The 14,348-nt window shown below is 39.2% G+C and overlaps 1 protein-coding gene across 2 annotated transcripts in view; it reads left to right on the top strand.

Annotated features, from left to right (window-relative positions):
* The window catches only part of LOC145674939 (uncharacterized), a 120,812-nt gene that overhangs the window by 61,422 nt on the left and 45,042 nt on the right, over nucleotides 1–14,348 (top strand). The gene's annotated exons all lie outside the window — the stretch shown is intronic.

Raw genomic sequence — 14,348 nt, 5'->3', positions numbered from 1 at the left:
GACCAATCTGAAAACGACCATTAGGAAGACCGAGACGCAGATGGGAGGACAATATTAAGATGGATCTCCCAGAAATAGGACTACAAAGTAGAAACCGGATCCACTTGGCTAAGGATAGAAGTCAGTGGAGAGCTTTTGTGAACGCGGCATTGAACCTCCGGGTTCCATAGGCCATAGAGTTAGTTAGTTAGTTGAGGTACAGTTATCAAGAGTCTTCTCCTAGCTTTCCGTTTGTAGCCATTTTCAAATGCGAAAATAAATGACGATTTTGTAAATGGCTGGAAATCGAAAGCAGATAAGTGCGTCGTGATAACGGTATCTCATGTAAAATAGTATTATCTAGTGAGATCTTGTTCCACTTTTTGATTATCTTTTATCTATTTGAAAATATTACATAATTACTCTAAAATTAGCGGTATTTTAAGTTTGCTGTGATTGGGGCCTCTTAATGTATAAAAACTAATGCACAGATTTCCCTTATATTAAAAAAAAAAAATCTTAAATGGTTCATAAACAATCTGGCAGATGTTGAGAATGATCGTGTACGTACATGAAGACTATATTATTCTCCCCTCCCCCCCCACCTCTGCCGCCCCAGATTTTTCATTTCTGAAAACATATTGTAAAAGGAAAGAAAAGTTTCGGTGGAACTTGATATTTAGTGCTAATAAATTTCGCGACTAAAAGGGTTAATTTTGCTTTTAAGCTAATAAATTTAATTTAATGTAACGTTTAAAGGTTTTCAAGAACGTGTCTATTAAAAGAAGAAAACAACGTAAAAATAGCCGTTCGTTGTTTGGTAGCTACCAAGTTAGGTTTCGTTTTTTTTTTTTTTTTTTTTTTTTTTGTCCTTGAAACTTTCTTCAACGGCGTCTTTTAATTAACTTTTGCTGCCACCTGTAGGGAATTGGGTAAAACTACTGCTATATGGATAGACGTTATTATATCAGGAAACTACAACGGATCTATATTTATGTGTAAAAGTATTAGAGCGGATTATGTTTATATTCCTTCGTACAAGTGGTCCTTGAATCAAATATGACAACAAAGGATATTTATACGAATATTTTAAGAGCTCTCCCGCGTATCTTCTCTCCTTATTGGTTCTTTCGTCTTTGGTGAATGGGACTGGATTTTGAGTGGGTGTCAAGGGCGCATCCACGCGGGGGGTCCATCGGATCCAGACCCGCCATAAACTTCGTAACTCGACCATATATTTTCATTATCTCTTAACAAAATTGTACTTTGTTTAGTAGAGAAATTATTGGCGCTTGCAGATTTGTTGTTCTTTTCGTATATACTCTTTCTTTTCTTACAAGGGAAGCTATCCAACTGCTCGACAAGTATCACATTGAAACGTGCACAAGTGGAAGTACATGTTGAAAGATAGAAACATGCTTACTCTGACGATTCACAACGTCGTAGAACAGGAATTATTAATGATTTTTTCTCATAGCCCCTGCAAGTTATGTACTCTGGTCATACGTTCCTTGGACGGGATATGGATCTGATACACTGGAACTTGTTTTCGAACGAAGACAAATGTTGCAAACTCAAAATGATAACGGTCGATGGTGATTATGATCTCTGGTCCGTTATTGATGCAAATCGATGTCAAATGGAACACGACACGCGATCGTAAGTTGAAACGAACAACGTTTACCCGGTGGAGAAAACGGACACGCTGAAATCACAACGCAAAATTGACTTTCTATTATTATTATTATTATTATTATTATTATTATTATTATTATTATTATTATTATTATTAGTAGTAGTAGTAGTAGTAGTAGTAGTAGTAGTAGTAGTAGTAGTAGTAGTAGTAGTAGTAGTAGTAGTAGTAGTAATAGTAGTAGTCGTAGTAGTATGATTAGTAGGGCAACCCAAAAGCATTAAAAGCATAACAGCAATTTAGACATATGGTTCGTACCTTGAACATGGTTGTGGTTGTCTAACGGTCTAGAAGGAACTAATTTTAAAAGCATAATAAAGCATAATTTTAGAAAATAAAGCATAATTTAAAATATATAGCAGAATTCTTGGAAAATTCTATTAGAACAATTCCTGGAAAATTCTGTTTAACTGCAAGTTTAACAGTTTAACTGTGGTTTTAGCGTGTCCGTTTCCCCCACCGGGTAAACGTGTTCGCTTAGAACTTACGATCGCGTGTCGTGTTCCATTTGACATCGATTCGCATCAATAACGTACCAGAGATCATAATCACCATCGACCGTTATCATTTTGAGTTTGCAACATTTGCCTTCGTTCGAAAACAAGTTCCAGTGTATCAGATTCATATCCCGTCCAAGGCATGTATGACCAGAGTATATAACTTGCAGGGGCTATGAGGAAAAATCATTATATTTTCTGTTCTACGACGTTGCGAATCGTCGGAGTAAGCATGTTTCCATCTTTTAACATGTCCTTCCACTTGTGCATGTTTCAATGTGATACTTGTCAAGGAATTGGGTAGCTTCCCTTGTTAGATGGGCTCAGTGGTAGAGCGTTTATCTCTGGTGCATGAGGTCCTTGGTTCGAACTTCGGCCAAGAAAGTTTTTGGTGGACAACATCGTGTCCATGGGTTTTCCCAGGGTACTCCCGTTTCCTCCCATAGCGATTCTCCTTCGTCCAGTTCTTCCATCATCATTCGATTGCCTTAATCATTGTGTCCCTTAGCCTAAAGGCTATAATCGTGGGACGTTAAACTAACATTGAAAGTGAAAGGAATAGTAGATCTTTGTCATTCTCGGTTTTAGAAGAAAGATTAAAGTGGAGACGGAATATATGATATTCTTAGGATGTTTGATTGATTACAGAAAACTGCTTCTTTCTATCTATTATGGTTTTCATTCTATGGTGATCAACGTTAAAACTAGAAGTAGTTCATTTCTGGTCACTTCCGGTTTGAAAAAGAAAATAATATAAAATCCTTAAGTTATACGTCCAATTGCTATGTCGGCTAGGCTAAAGGAGACGGTGATGATGAGAAATTAATGAAATGATGGAATTAAGACAGTGCGAGAAAACCCACATACATGGTGTTTGTCCACCACAAAGCTCACTTGGCGCGAGCTGGGATCGAACCAAGCCATGCATCAGAGGTGAACCTTTTACCACAGAGCCACTGCGGCCCCACACTTCCGGTTTGAATAGGGGCTTAAAAGACAAGATGGAATATACTCTTAAAATGCCAACTCGATTCCCCACCTTCCCTCCCCCCAAAAAACCTAGTCCCTATCTCATATTATTTTTCCTCGATTTGAATCAATATTGAAATTGTAATTTTTGGAGTGGATTTTTTGGAGCTAAGTATGGAGGGAAAATGTGGAAAGGTGTATCAAAAAATAAGGTGAATTTGTCTCTAAAATCCAGAGTTTTTGTGTAGATAATTTCTTGTACCTAGGTATATTGCAAATACCAACGTAAGAAAAGTCTATAGGCCAACACAGCCTTCTAAGTTAACCCGTTTGGTGCCTAGAGCACTTTAAAGATGGCGGATCGACTTGAACATTAGTCCAAAGAGGACGTGCGTGGTGTTATTAACTTTTTTATGAGTCAAGGGACAGTATTCATCTTATATTCATGAAGAGTCTTTCGAGAAAGTGTTATGTAACAGAAATGAGTGTATGTATGTAGCAACGCATTCGCAAGTAATAGGAGGACTGTGAGAGATGATGGCAGAAGAAGCAGACCAGCAACATCCATCAATCGTCAGGTGTTATTCGTATTGAATTTCTGGCAAAGGGTATAATCATTACTGTGCACACGTATTGCCCAATCATGGATATGCTGATACCAGCCATACACCAGAAACAAAAAGGGGTATAGGTGGATTACTTTCGGAGCACCTGTGAGCTTTCGTGCGTGCAGCTCTGAACTCAATCGCACGGCGTGACGTTTATACAACAGCGCTAAAACAATTGGATAACAGCTTACACATACTGACCACAGCGCTTTCACTGTGCTCAACTCACCACTCCCCTTCCATGTTCCGGCTCGTTGACTAGCTTCGCGTCAAAAGTCATAGCTGTTCCGAAAATAATTTACCTATGCTAGGAGATGGGGTGTTGTTACTGCATGATAACACAGGACCACATACAGCACAACAGGTCCGTACACACAACATCAGTTTCAACTTAAAAATTCTTGACCATTCTCTACATAACCCTGATTTAGCCCCTTCCACCTAACATTTGTTTTGACCCGTAAAGAAACACCTTCGTGAACAGCGTTTCGACACACCGGAAGACGCACGACAGGCTACTGTAACCTGGTTAGCTAACCTGGAGCAACATTTCTTTGCAAAGGGCGTGGTCAATTTGGTGTTACGTTTGGATGCATGTTTGGACCACAATGGTTTGTATGTCGAACGTTAGTGTGATACCATGCGTTAACTGATACAATTTCAGATATTTATCTCTGACCAGGGAAGGGTCTGAATGGGGCACTCGAGTTGCCGAACGACATGTATCAGATATGAAAGAGGGTGTGAAACAATGTACATATGCAAATTTATAGCCGCTGAGGGCAACATGGAAAAGCAGGAGAGACGGAAGAAATATGGCCGACCGTAGGGCCCTGCAACAGAGAAAGCTAAGGAATCACTTGTTCCGCTCGTGAATGGCCATAGAAATGAAGCTAAATGTTTAGTAGTAGATGCATAAGATCTTCTATATAGTAATAATCATCATGGCCGCCATATTGAAAGTGGCCATCTTGAATTCGGATTCACATTTTAAACGGGAAAGTGGGTCATGTTGCATATGAAATAGCACTGTAATTTTACCAGAAATTCATTGGTATTAACCATTTTGTTCTAACTTTATTGACAGTTGAGAAGCAACATGAAAGAAAATCGTGAGGGGATATTTGAACCAACTTCGGAGCAACCTGTCGGAATAATGTTGGCACATGATGCACATCTAGAAAAAAATTACAAAGAGTATTTGCACATATGAAGAGCTGGTAATCTTGCAGTGTTAAAGATGGATAGTTGTCACGTTAAAACACCCGACACAAATGAGGTCTGGGGATTACAGGTGCAATTACGACGTGGTTTTTCTCAAAGAAAATATCATATATCATCACATAAGCTAGTATGCTGATAAAGATAATACAAATCTATGAAGGAGATTTGATGTGAAGAGTATCTGTAAGAGTGTGATGAAAACACAAGAGCTGTTCTCACCTACACGCTATCATCTATTTCTAACGTTTGATATTCTTCGACCACTGTATCAATATTCACCAAAAACTACATTTCTGCTCTTCTATATAGGGATTATTGTCGCACGTCCCAAACTCAAGCACTAATACTGACGCAACTACCTGGGGATTCATATTCATGCACACAAGAATAAATAACTTTTGAATTGGAATATACTTTGTCATTTTCTAGCACTTCCTCAACAGTGACTCACCAATCAAGAGTACATTAACCTTACTTGACTATTTTACTGATAATGCAGATATTAGCTAATGAACTTTCTTGAGTATTTTCTGTCTGCAAACAGAACACACAGTATCAGTTTCACCTTTGGTATCTTCTTTCTCTGTCGTCAATGACTATCTTTCCCTTACTCGCAACTATTCTGCATGTAAACACACTTTTCCTTTGGTCTGTAACCAGAGTTCTCCAAGCTCTAGCTTTTGCGTCATACTAGTGAGACTATCACAATTTATATGCATCCTTCTTGCATGTTACTTCTCAGCTCACAATAGTTACTACAGAATGGTTAACATCAATGTATTCCTGGTAAAATTTCAGAGCTATTTCATATGCCACATGACCCACTTTATCTTTTATACTGTGAATCCAAATTCAAGATACCCTCTTTCAATATGGCGGCCATGATGTTCATTACATATAGCAGATCTTATGCATCTACTAATAAACATTTAGCTTCATTTCTGTGGCCATTCACCTGCGGAACGAGTGATTCTTTAGCTTTCTGTGTTGTTATGCCCTACGGTCGGCCATATTTTTTCCGGCTCTCATGCTTCTCCATGTTGCTCTCAGCCGCTATAAATTTGCATATGAACATAGTTTCACACCTTCTTTCATATCTGATACATGTTATTCCGCAACTCAAGTGCCCCATTCGGAGCCTTCCCTGGTGAGACTTTTTCAGTAAATCGAGAATTCACCTTACTTTTTGATACACCTTTGTGTTCTTGGGATGCTTAATCAATTGCGGGAAACCGTTTCTCTCTATCACTGCTTTTGCTTTATAGTAATCAACGTTAAAACCGGAAATGGTTCGTTTTTACTACTTCCGCTGGATGGATCACCTCCATCTACGAACTTGATTTATAATGCTAAACCCTCTACATTCTGATCAAATTTGGTTATGATTTATTAAGTGGTTATTGAAATTTGTCTCCTGGAAGTATAAACGGACATACTGACAGGGCGTATATATACACAGGGTGTTTCAAAACAACACCGATAACGTTTGGGAGGTGATTCCTGATACCAAGATACGACAAAAAGTATAGACCAATCCGGGTGCACAAATGCTTCCTTTCGGAGTTATAGGCTGCCGAAAACATGGAAAGAAATTAAGTTTGAAGGTTCATAGCTACAAAACTATGGGACCTATTGTAGTCGAGTCAAGACTTCACTTAGGAACTGTTAATATGTGCACTATCTAAAAATACATCTTTCAGAATCCTAAGGTACTCACGAAGTAATTTTTACAGAGGGAGTTTGGCTACTGGCATACAATTTAAAGTACTCACCAGCTACCTCTAAACAAATTGTTGCGGAAGTACTGCAGGATTCTGAAACTTGGATATTTGGATAGGGCACATACTGGTTCGTAAGTGAAGTCTTGACCGACTACGGTAAGTCCCATAGTTTTGCAGCTATGATCCTTTAAAGTTCATTTCTTCATGTTTTTGGCAAACTATAACTTCGAAAGGAAGCATTTGTGCACCTAGGATGGTCTATGCTTTTTGTCTTCTCTTGGTGTCAGGAATCACCTCCGGAACGTTTTCGGTGTTGTTTTGAAGCACTCTCTCTCTCTGTATATATGTAGGCCTATATATATTCGTAAACCGAATTCGTTAAGAATAGTTAAACCTGTCAAGGACTGAATTATTCCTCTTAGAAAGCTACAGAATTAATAGGAAAAATACGTAGGTTTTTGCATTGCAATTGGTGTGCCCAGGATTCAAGCTTCTGCTTCAGGTTTCAAGCTAGATTAGGTCTACTAAAGATATGGATGTATGACGTCAACAAGGGGGAAAGGAAATTAGTGATTATTGCTTCTATTTTATATTCTGGTTTATGATTGTCTGCAGTAGCCTACGGTAACCAATCAGCATTCAGGGATTTTTTTTCGCTATCTCTTATATACAGGGTGTCTCAAAAGTCAACTCACATAGGGAAACTCTGTTATTATCAGAGTTACAACAAAATGTAAGAAGAGAAACTGTCTCCAAATATATGGGGGCCGCGGTGGCTCAGTGGTAGAGCGTTCACCTCTAGTGCTTGGGGTCCTGGGTTCGATCCCAGCCCCCGCCAAGTGAACTTTGTGGTGGACAAACACCGTGTGCGTGGGTTTTCTCGGGGTTCTCCCGTTTCCTCCCACTTTCTTCATTCCACCATTTAATTCATTACTCATCATCACCGTCTCCTTTAGCCTAACCGGCATAACCGTGGGACGTAAAATTCAAAGATTTCATTTAATTTCATTTGTCTCCATATATGATGTTTTTTTTTAATCGGATGAGAGATTTTGGCTGTACACTCTTTATGCGCCCAATGTTAAATGAAAATGCAACATTACCGTTTACTTGGACCCACAACATAAAGGGAATGGGGGCATGTTTGAAATAGGGGCTGGCCATCGACACGTTAGCGTAAAAGACAGTAACTTCATTCACTTATGTTGTGGGTCCAGGTAAACGATAACGTTGCATTTTCATTTACCATTGGGCACAAAAAAAAGTGTACAGCCCAAACGGCTCGTTCGATTTTTTTTTAAAAATACTTTTGGTTGAAAACATCATATTTGGAGACGGTTTTATCTCTTACAATTTGTTGTAACTCTGATAATAACAGAGCTAGCCTATGTTAGGGAAGTTTTGAGATACCCTGTAAACAGCGAAAAATCCGTTCTCCGGACAGCGGTATATTGTACAAATATACGGAATCCTCTTGCTTACTATGGAAATCTTTATGGAGCATACGTTATCCGTATGCTACATAAGCACTGCTCTTATATGTTACATCATGCCGTTGCAGGATGTCTGACATCTAACAGTTTTCCGTATATCACATGCATGTACTTATGTTACCTTCGTCAGCTATATGTTATATACGTCCATTTGTATGTGAGATTGTGACCGCCTACATTGTTTCATACGGGAAGTACGTATAGATGGAACACTTATACAGAAAGTATTATAAAACATTCGTTTTCAGTTATACGTCTGCTGTACGTTAAGAGTCTTCATCCCGGCGAAATTAAAATACCGCTAATTTTACAGTAATTATGTGATATCTTCAAATAGATAAAAGATAATCTAAATGTGGAACAAGAGCGCCGTAGACAATACTATTTTACATGAGAAACCGTTATCACGACTCACTTATCTGCTTTCGATTTCGAGCCATTTTGAAAAATCGGCATTTATTTTCGCGTTTCTAAACAGCTGAAAACGGAAAGCCACTAGGTGACTTGTGATAACGGTACCTCACGCAAAATAATATTGTCTAGGGCGCTCTTGTTCCATATTTCAGTTATATTTTATCTATTTGAAGATATCACATAATTACTGTAAAATTAACGGTATTTTTAATTTCGCCGGGATGAAGACTCTTAAGTCTAAAAGAAACTACAGGAATTACGCATGTAACCTATCTTTTTAAGTACGCCACCTACAATTCTTTTTCTCAGTGTATGTAATTTTGATTACCTGTGTATTTATAGTGCCTGATGAAGCCATGTGCATAATTGACGATATTGTTTTCACGTTAATACTTTTTATAATAAATTTATTGTTTTGGTTAACGAGTAGTTTAAATCAGATTTCAGTCTACTAATAACAAAGCTTGTTCAATGGAAAATATTAAAGCTTCACGGATGACTGTCCTGACTGGAAACATTTCTGAAGTTTAATTCAGTTTCACTGCATGAATGTCTGGATGGTACCTATGAATATATTCGATTTTCTTTCTACCTCCTGCCTCATTGTTGTTAGTGTTGGCTGTTTGTTTTATATCATGTTTCTTTCCAAGACTAATAGGTTAAATGTTATTAGCACGGAATCCGAGTCATTGGATCTCACGCTAACTGGCACAAATCCCGGGGGGATAAGAGGGATATGTCCCCTCCAATCTTGGAGCTGGGGTGACTGTCTCTCCCAATTATCCGTTTTTTTTTTTTTTTTTTTTTTTTTTTTTACGGAGAAATGTGATAATTTGTATCCGATTACCACAAAGCAAAGTGAGATGAAATTGATGTCACCCTAGAATAAGCCTCACATCTGCCTGCCTCCCAATGTTGAAGACAATTCTGCTCCCCTGATCCTCTACAGCATTGTTTTTCAACTTCATAAATATTTTGAGCATCGCTTTAAAAAAATTTTAAAAAAAAAATGGGAACGATCTTACCCGTCCCGTACCCCATGTTGAAGACAGATTTGATCCGCAACTCACGCTAATAGTATGTTCCTTCCTTCATAACCTTCTATTGCAGAAGGAGAAACAAACAAAATCCGTAAAATATAAGGATAAATCAGAAATTTCTGTGGCTTTTTGTGGAGGTCTGTGTTCAATTGGCCTTCACACCATGAGTTCAATGCGAATGGAGATAAGGCGAAGGTCAGTTGTTGGTGTGGGTATATTCAACATATACTAACTGGTTATGGAATTTCAGTTACACCGTGAACTTGCGTAAGGACAGAGTGAATATGAGACCTCCACAGAGCGTCATAAGGGCGTGTAGGCTGTACTAGTTTAAACTGGTGTCATGCGCCGCTCCAGCGGGGACAAAGATATGCCAGGACTTTGGTGAGGGTGTCGTGACTACGCGGACAATGCCGTGGTGGCTTAAAGAGTTTAAGGACGGTGACGAAACACTCGAAGACGCATCACGTGCCGGAAGACAAACAGATCTTCAGACATCAATTGAGGCGAACAGTGGCCAGACATATGTGTAACTGGGACTACAATTCAGTGTGAGTGGAAAAACTATTCGGCAGCACCTCCATCAACTTGGGAAGCACTACAAGTTGGGTCCATGGGTCCTTCATGATTTGACTCCGGGCCAGAAGGTAACGCGAGCAGACACCTGTGTTTCTTTGCTGTTTCGTCTCAGGAAGGAGCCATTTCTGGTCAGGGTGTTGACATGTGATGAGGAGTGGGTCCTATACGAAGCTTTACTGCACCGTCATTATTGGTTAGCATCCCATGAACCGGTTCCAAACCATCCGAAACCAGCACTGCACTGCAGTCCTGTGTGTTTGGTGGGTTGCTTGCAGCATCGTGCATCGGGAACTGCTACCAGCTGGGCAGTGCATCAATGTAACTGTGTACTGTCAGCAGTTGAGCCGTGTTCAGGAAAAACTCAAAACTCTGGATCCAACACTCTTGAATCGCAAAGGGGCCCTCTTGTAACAGGGCAAGGCTAAGCCCCATGTGGCTAGGATGACCCGGAACACCATTCTACGCCTTGGATGGGAAACATTATTGCATCCGCCATACTCTCTGGACATTGCAACGTTCCATGATTATCTGTTCCATTCCTTGGGCAATCACCTTAGAGGACGCCAGTTCATATCCCTAGTAGAGGTGCAAAATGCACTTGATACCTTCTTCACTTCACGGCCCACCAAGTTCTACCCGGATGGAATCCATGGCCTTCCAGAACGTTGTTAGAAGGTCGTCGATGCTGATGGGGACTATTTTTGATCTTCCAGTTACGTCTTAGATGACATATCGATGTTTGAAGGTGGTGGGTGAAGAAGCGACAGAACTTTTTTGGTCACCTTTATAATATATATAACAATCTTCCCGGAAGACTGATGAAACACCGGGGAGAGTTTCTTCCCCAGGGAATCCACTAGAATTTATCATTGATAAATTTGCTTCAGATCTTTGAACAGCGCGACAAAGAGAAGATAAAATGAAATAATCGCCCTGTAGAACACAAACTTGAAACTCAACCTGATATGAACAAACGTAATAAAAAAAAAAGAAGTTAAAAAAAGCGTTATAATCAACGCCAGGGGAATGAATTACTGTCGAGAACTTGGTTTGAATACCTGGGCGTCTATAGCTCATTACTGAATTAACAACCGGCCATACGTCAATACACCTTGACACGTTACAGTTCCCCGTTCATTAACAGGGCCATATTAGCTATGACGTATTGCTGGGTGGTTAGCAGGGAGTACAACTGGGACATCCGACGTCCAATGGATAACACATTTTGAAGGCACCGCACATCACAACACAGCAACGGAATTATGGGTAGAGGGAACTGAGGCAATAACAAAACCGTAGTAGGCGACAAAGGTGTTGAATTAGGTGTCAAGAGAATATTACAAACAACGGAACGGAATAAAAACATCATAGCAATGTGTGGTTTAATTGTTCGAACATTGTAATGGTTCTTAGGTTTCTATAGGGTGGTCCTCAATAACCATACGAGTTCACTTGAGTTGAGTTGATTTTAACATTCTTTCAGCAGCAAGGCTATATGAGACGTGGACTTACTGATTAACGCGGAGTCCGAGCCGCATGAGCTCTCACCGGGAATCGAAGCCGGGTCTCTTACGCCAAAGGCGCATATGCTAACCACTAGGGATGCGCACGAGACATGATTTGAGACTGTCTTGTCTCGAAAATGTGCTGTAAAAGTGATGTCTTGACTAGAAAAATATATATTTTTCTATTGGAAGAGTTGTGTCTCGACTCGAATTCTGTCAGAAAAATTCTGTCTCGACTCGTCTCGTGCGCATCCCTACTAACCACTTAGCCACGAAGGAACTCACGTACAGTTCATGTTTAGCTATGATACTAATACTTATTTAACATAGGAGGCACGGTGGCTCAGTAGTAGAGCATTCACCTCTTGATCGTGGGGTCCGTGGTTCTATCCCAGCTGGCGCCAACTAGGCTTTGTTGTGGACAATCATCGTGTTCGTGGGTTTTCTCGGGGTTCTCCCGTTTGCACCCACTTTATTCGGACTACCATTATATTGATTTCTCATCATGACCGTCTCCTTTAGCCTAGCCCGCTTAAGCGTGGAACGTAAAACTGAAATAGTTAATTTCATTTCACTTATTTAACATAGAAATGGGTAGTAAATTTTATTGTGTGACTTTATAGAAACACAAAGTTTCGACACAAACAAAGATTTTTTTAAAAGTTTCACGTCCCATGGTTATGCCGACTAGGCTAAAGGAGACGGTGATGATGAGAAATGAATGAAATGGTGGAATGAAGAAAGTGAGAGGAAACGGGAAAATCCCGAGGAAACCCACGTACACGGGGTTCGTCCACTACAAAGAAATGAATGAAATGAGAGAAATGAATAAAATGGGAGAGAACGGGAGAACCACGAGAAAACCCATGCACATGGTGTTTGTCAACCACAAAGCTCACTTAGCACGAGCTGGGAACGAATCAAGGACCCCACGTACCAGAGGCGAATGCTCTGCCACTTGGCGGGAGCAGGGTTTGAAAGACACAAGGTTACTATTAATTTCTTCGCGTGCACACCTAATAAGAAAGCAAATTTTGTATGAAAAAGATAAAATAAAAATAACAAAAGAAACAGATGCACTATTATTAATTAGTCTTGCATAATTATTTGTAAACATTTTAACAATCTGTTTGAAATATTTCACAGCAATAATTGGACTTTAACACGGAGCCTGATTATAGAACGACAAGTAGCGCGGACTATAATGTAAACAAACAATGAAATAACTAACATTGTAAACAAGCCTTGCTGTAAAATTACTGGAAATAAAAATGTTTAAAATACTATATCAAACTATAGTACTATATCAAAAATACTATATAAAAATACTATATACTATATTTTTTGGAGAAGTTTTGGGTCGTATTTAACTTAGTGAGTGTTTAGCAACCTTTAACGTAAATACATTAATCGCAAAAAAAAAAAAAATAAAATAAATAAATAAATAAATAAATAAAATAAAATAAAAAAATAAAAAATAAAAATAAATAAATAAATATTCAGTTTTACGTCTCACTGATATGCCGGCTATAAAGGAGACGGTAATGATGAAGAAATGAATGAAAGGAACGGGAAAATCACGAGAAAACCTACGCACATGGTGTTTGTCCACCACAAAGCTCACTTGGCGCGAGTTGGGATCGAACCAGGGACCCTACGTACCAGAGGCGAATGCTCTGCCACTGAGCCACAGTGCCCCTTACGTTAATATCATTTCAGCAGCGAGGCTATATGAGACGTGGACACTTACTGATTAACGCGGAGTCCGAACCACATGAGCTCTCACCGGGAATCGAAGCCGGCTCTCTTATGCCAAAGGCGCGTATGCTAGAGTGCCCCTTACGTTAATCGCAAAGGAAAAGATAATGAAAGCAATAACTTAAAAACAGCAGGGGACAAGAAGCAAGAGAAAAAAATGCGAGAGTATCAGGCTTTCGCAAATATAGCGAAAAAATAACCCCAAATTAACAATACAAATAAAATAGAAACGAACGGAATGATAGATGGGGAAAAAATAAAAGTGAAAGATTAAAACAATGATAAAACATTCTGGACACGAACACAAGAATTTTTGAGTTAAAATCTTGCATTTCACGCACAGTCTCTTAAACACAAAATTAATACAAGCTTCTTCGTTTTTGATTGATTTTTTCTTTAAAAAGTCAAGAACAATACGTATGGTCCGAGTTCAGCCGAACTTATCCAATTAGGATCAAACTTGGCATGACGATAGAACTTAAATTGCTATACAATCGCTAAACTGCTGAAATATTATGCTGTGCCATTCCTGGCTTACGAGTCGTTGATGTTTACATTTTGCGTCATATTTCTGAAAAAAAAAAATCCCATACATCAAAGTTATCCGATGAAAATCAAACTGGTATGGTGATAGACCTTGATCTGCCAGATAAGCGTTTGTAATAATATGGTTGTAGGTTTTCGGTTTCCAAGTTGTGGGAGGTGAAATTTCGCATCATATTTTTAGAAAAAACAAAAATCACACATTGAACCCACCCGATCAAGGGGTGGTTGTAGACGTCGACCTGCTTATTTAAGGGTATGAAATATTATTAATAGACTCTCTCGGTTTCCGAGTTATCGGTGGTCAAATTTTGCACCATATTTT

This window comes from Thermobia domestica, chromosome 18, assembly GCF_964235325.1.
Source record: "Thermobia domestica chromosome 18, izTheDome1.hap1.1, whole genome shotgun sequence".
NCBI classification, from domain to species: Eukaryota; Metazoa; Arthropoda; class Insecta; order Zygentoma; family Lepismatidae; genus Thermobia; species Thermobia domestica.
This window is presented reverse-complemented; position numbering and strand designations above follow the sequence as displayed.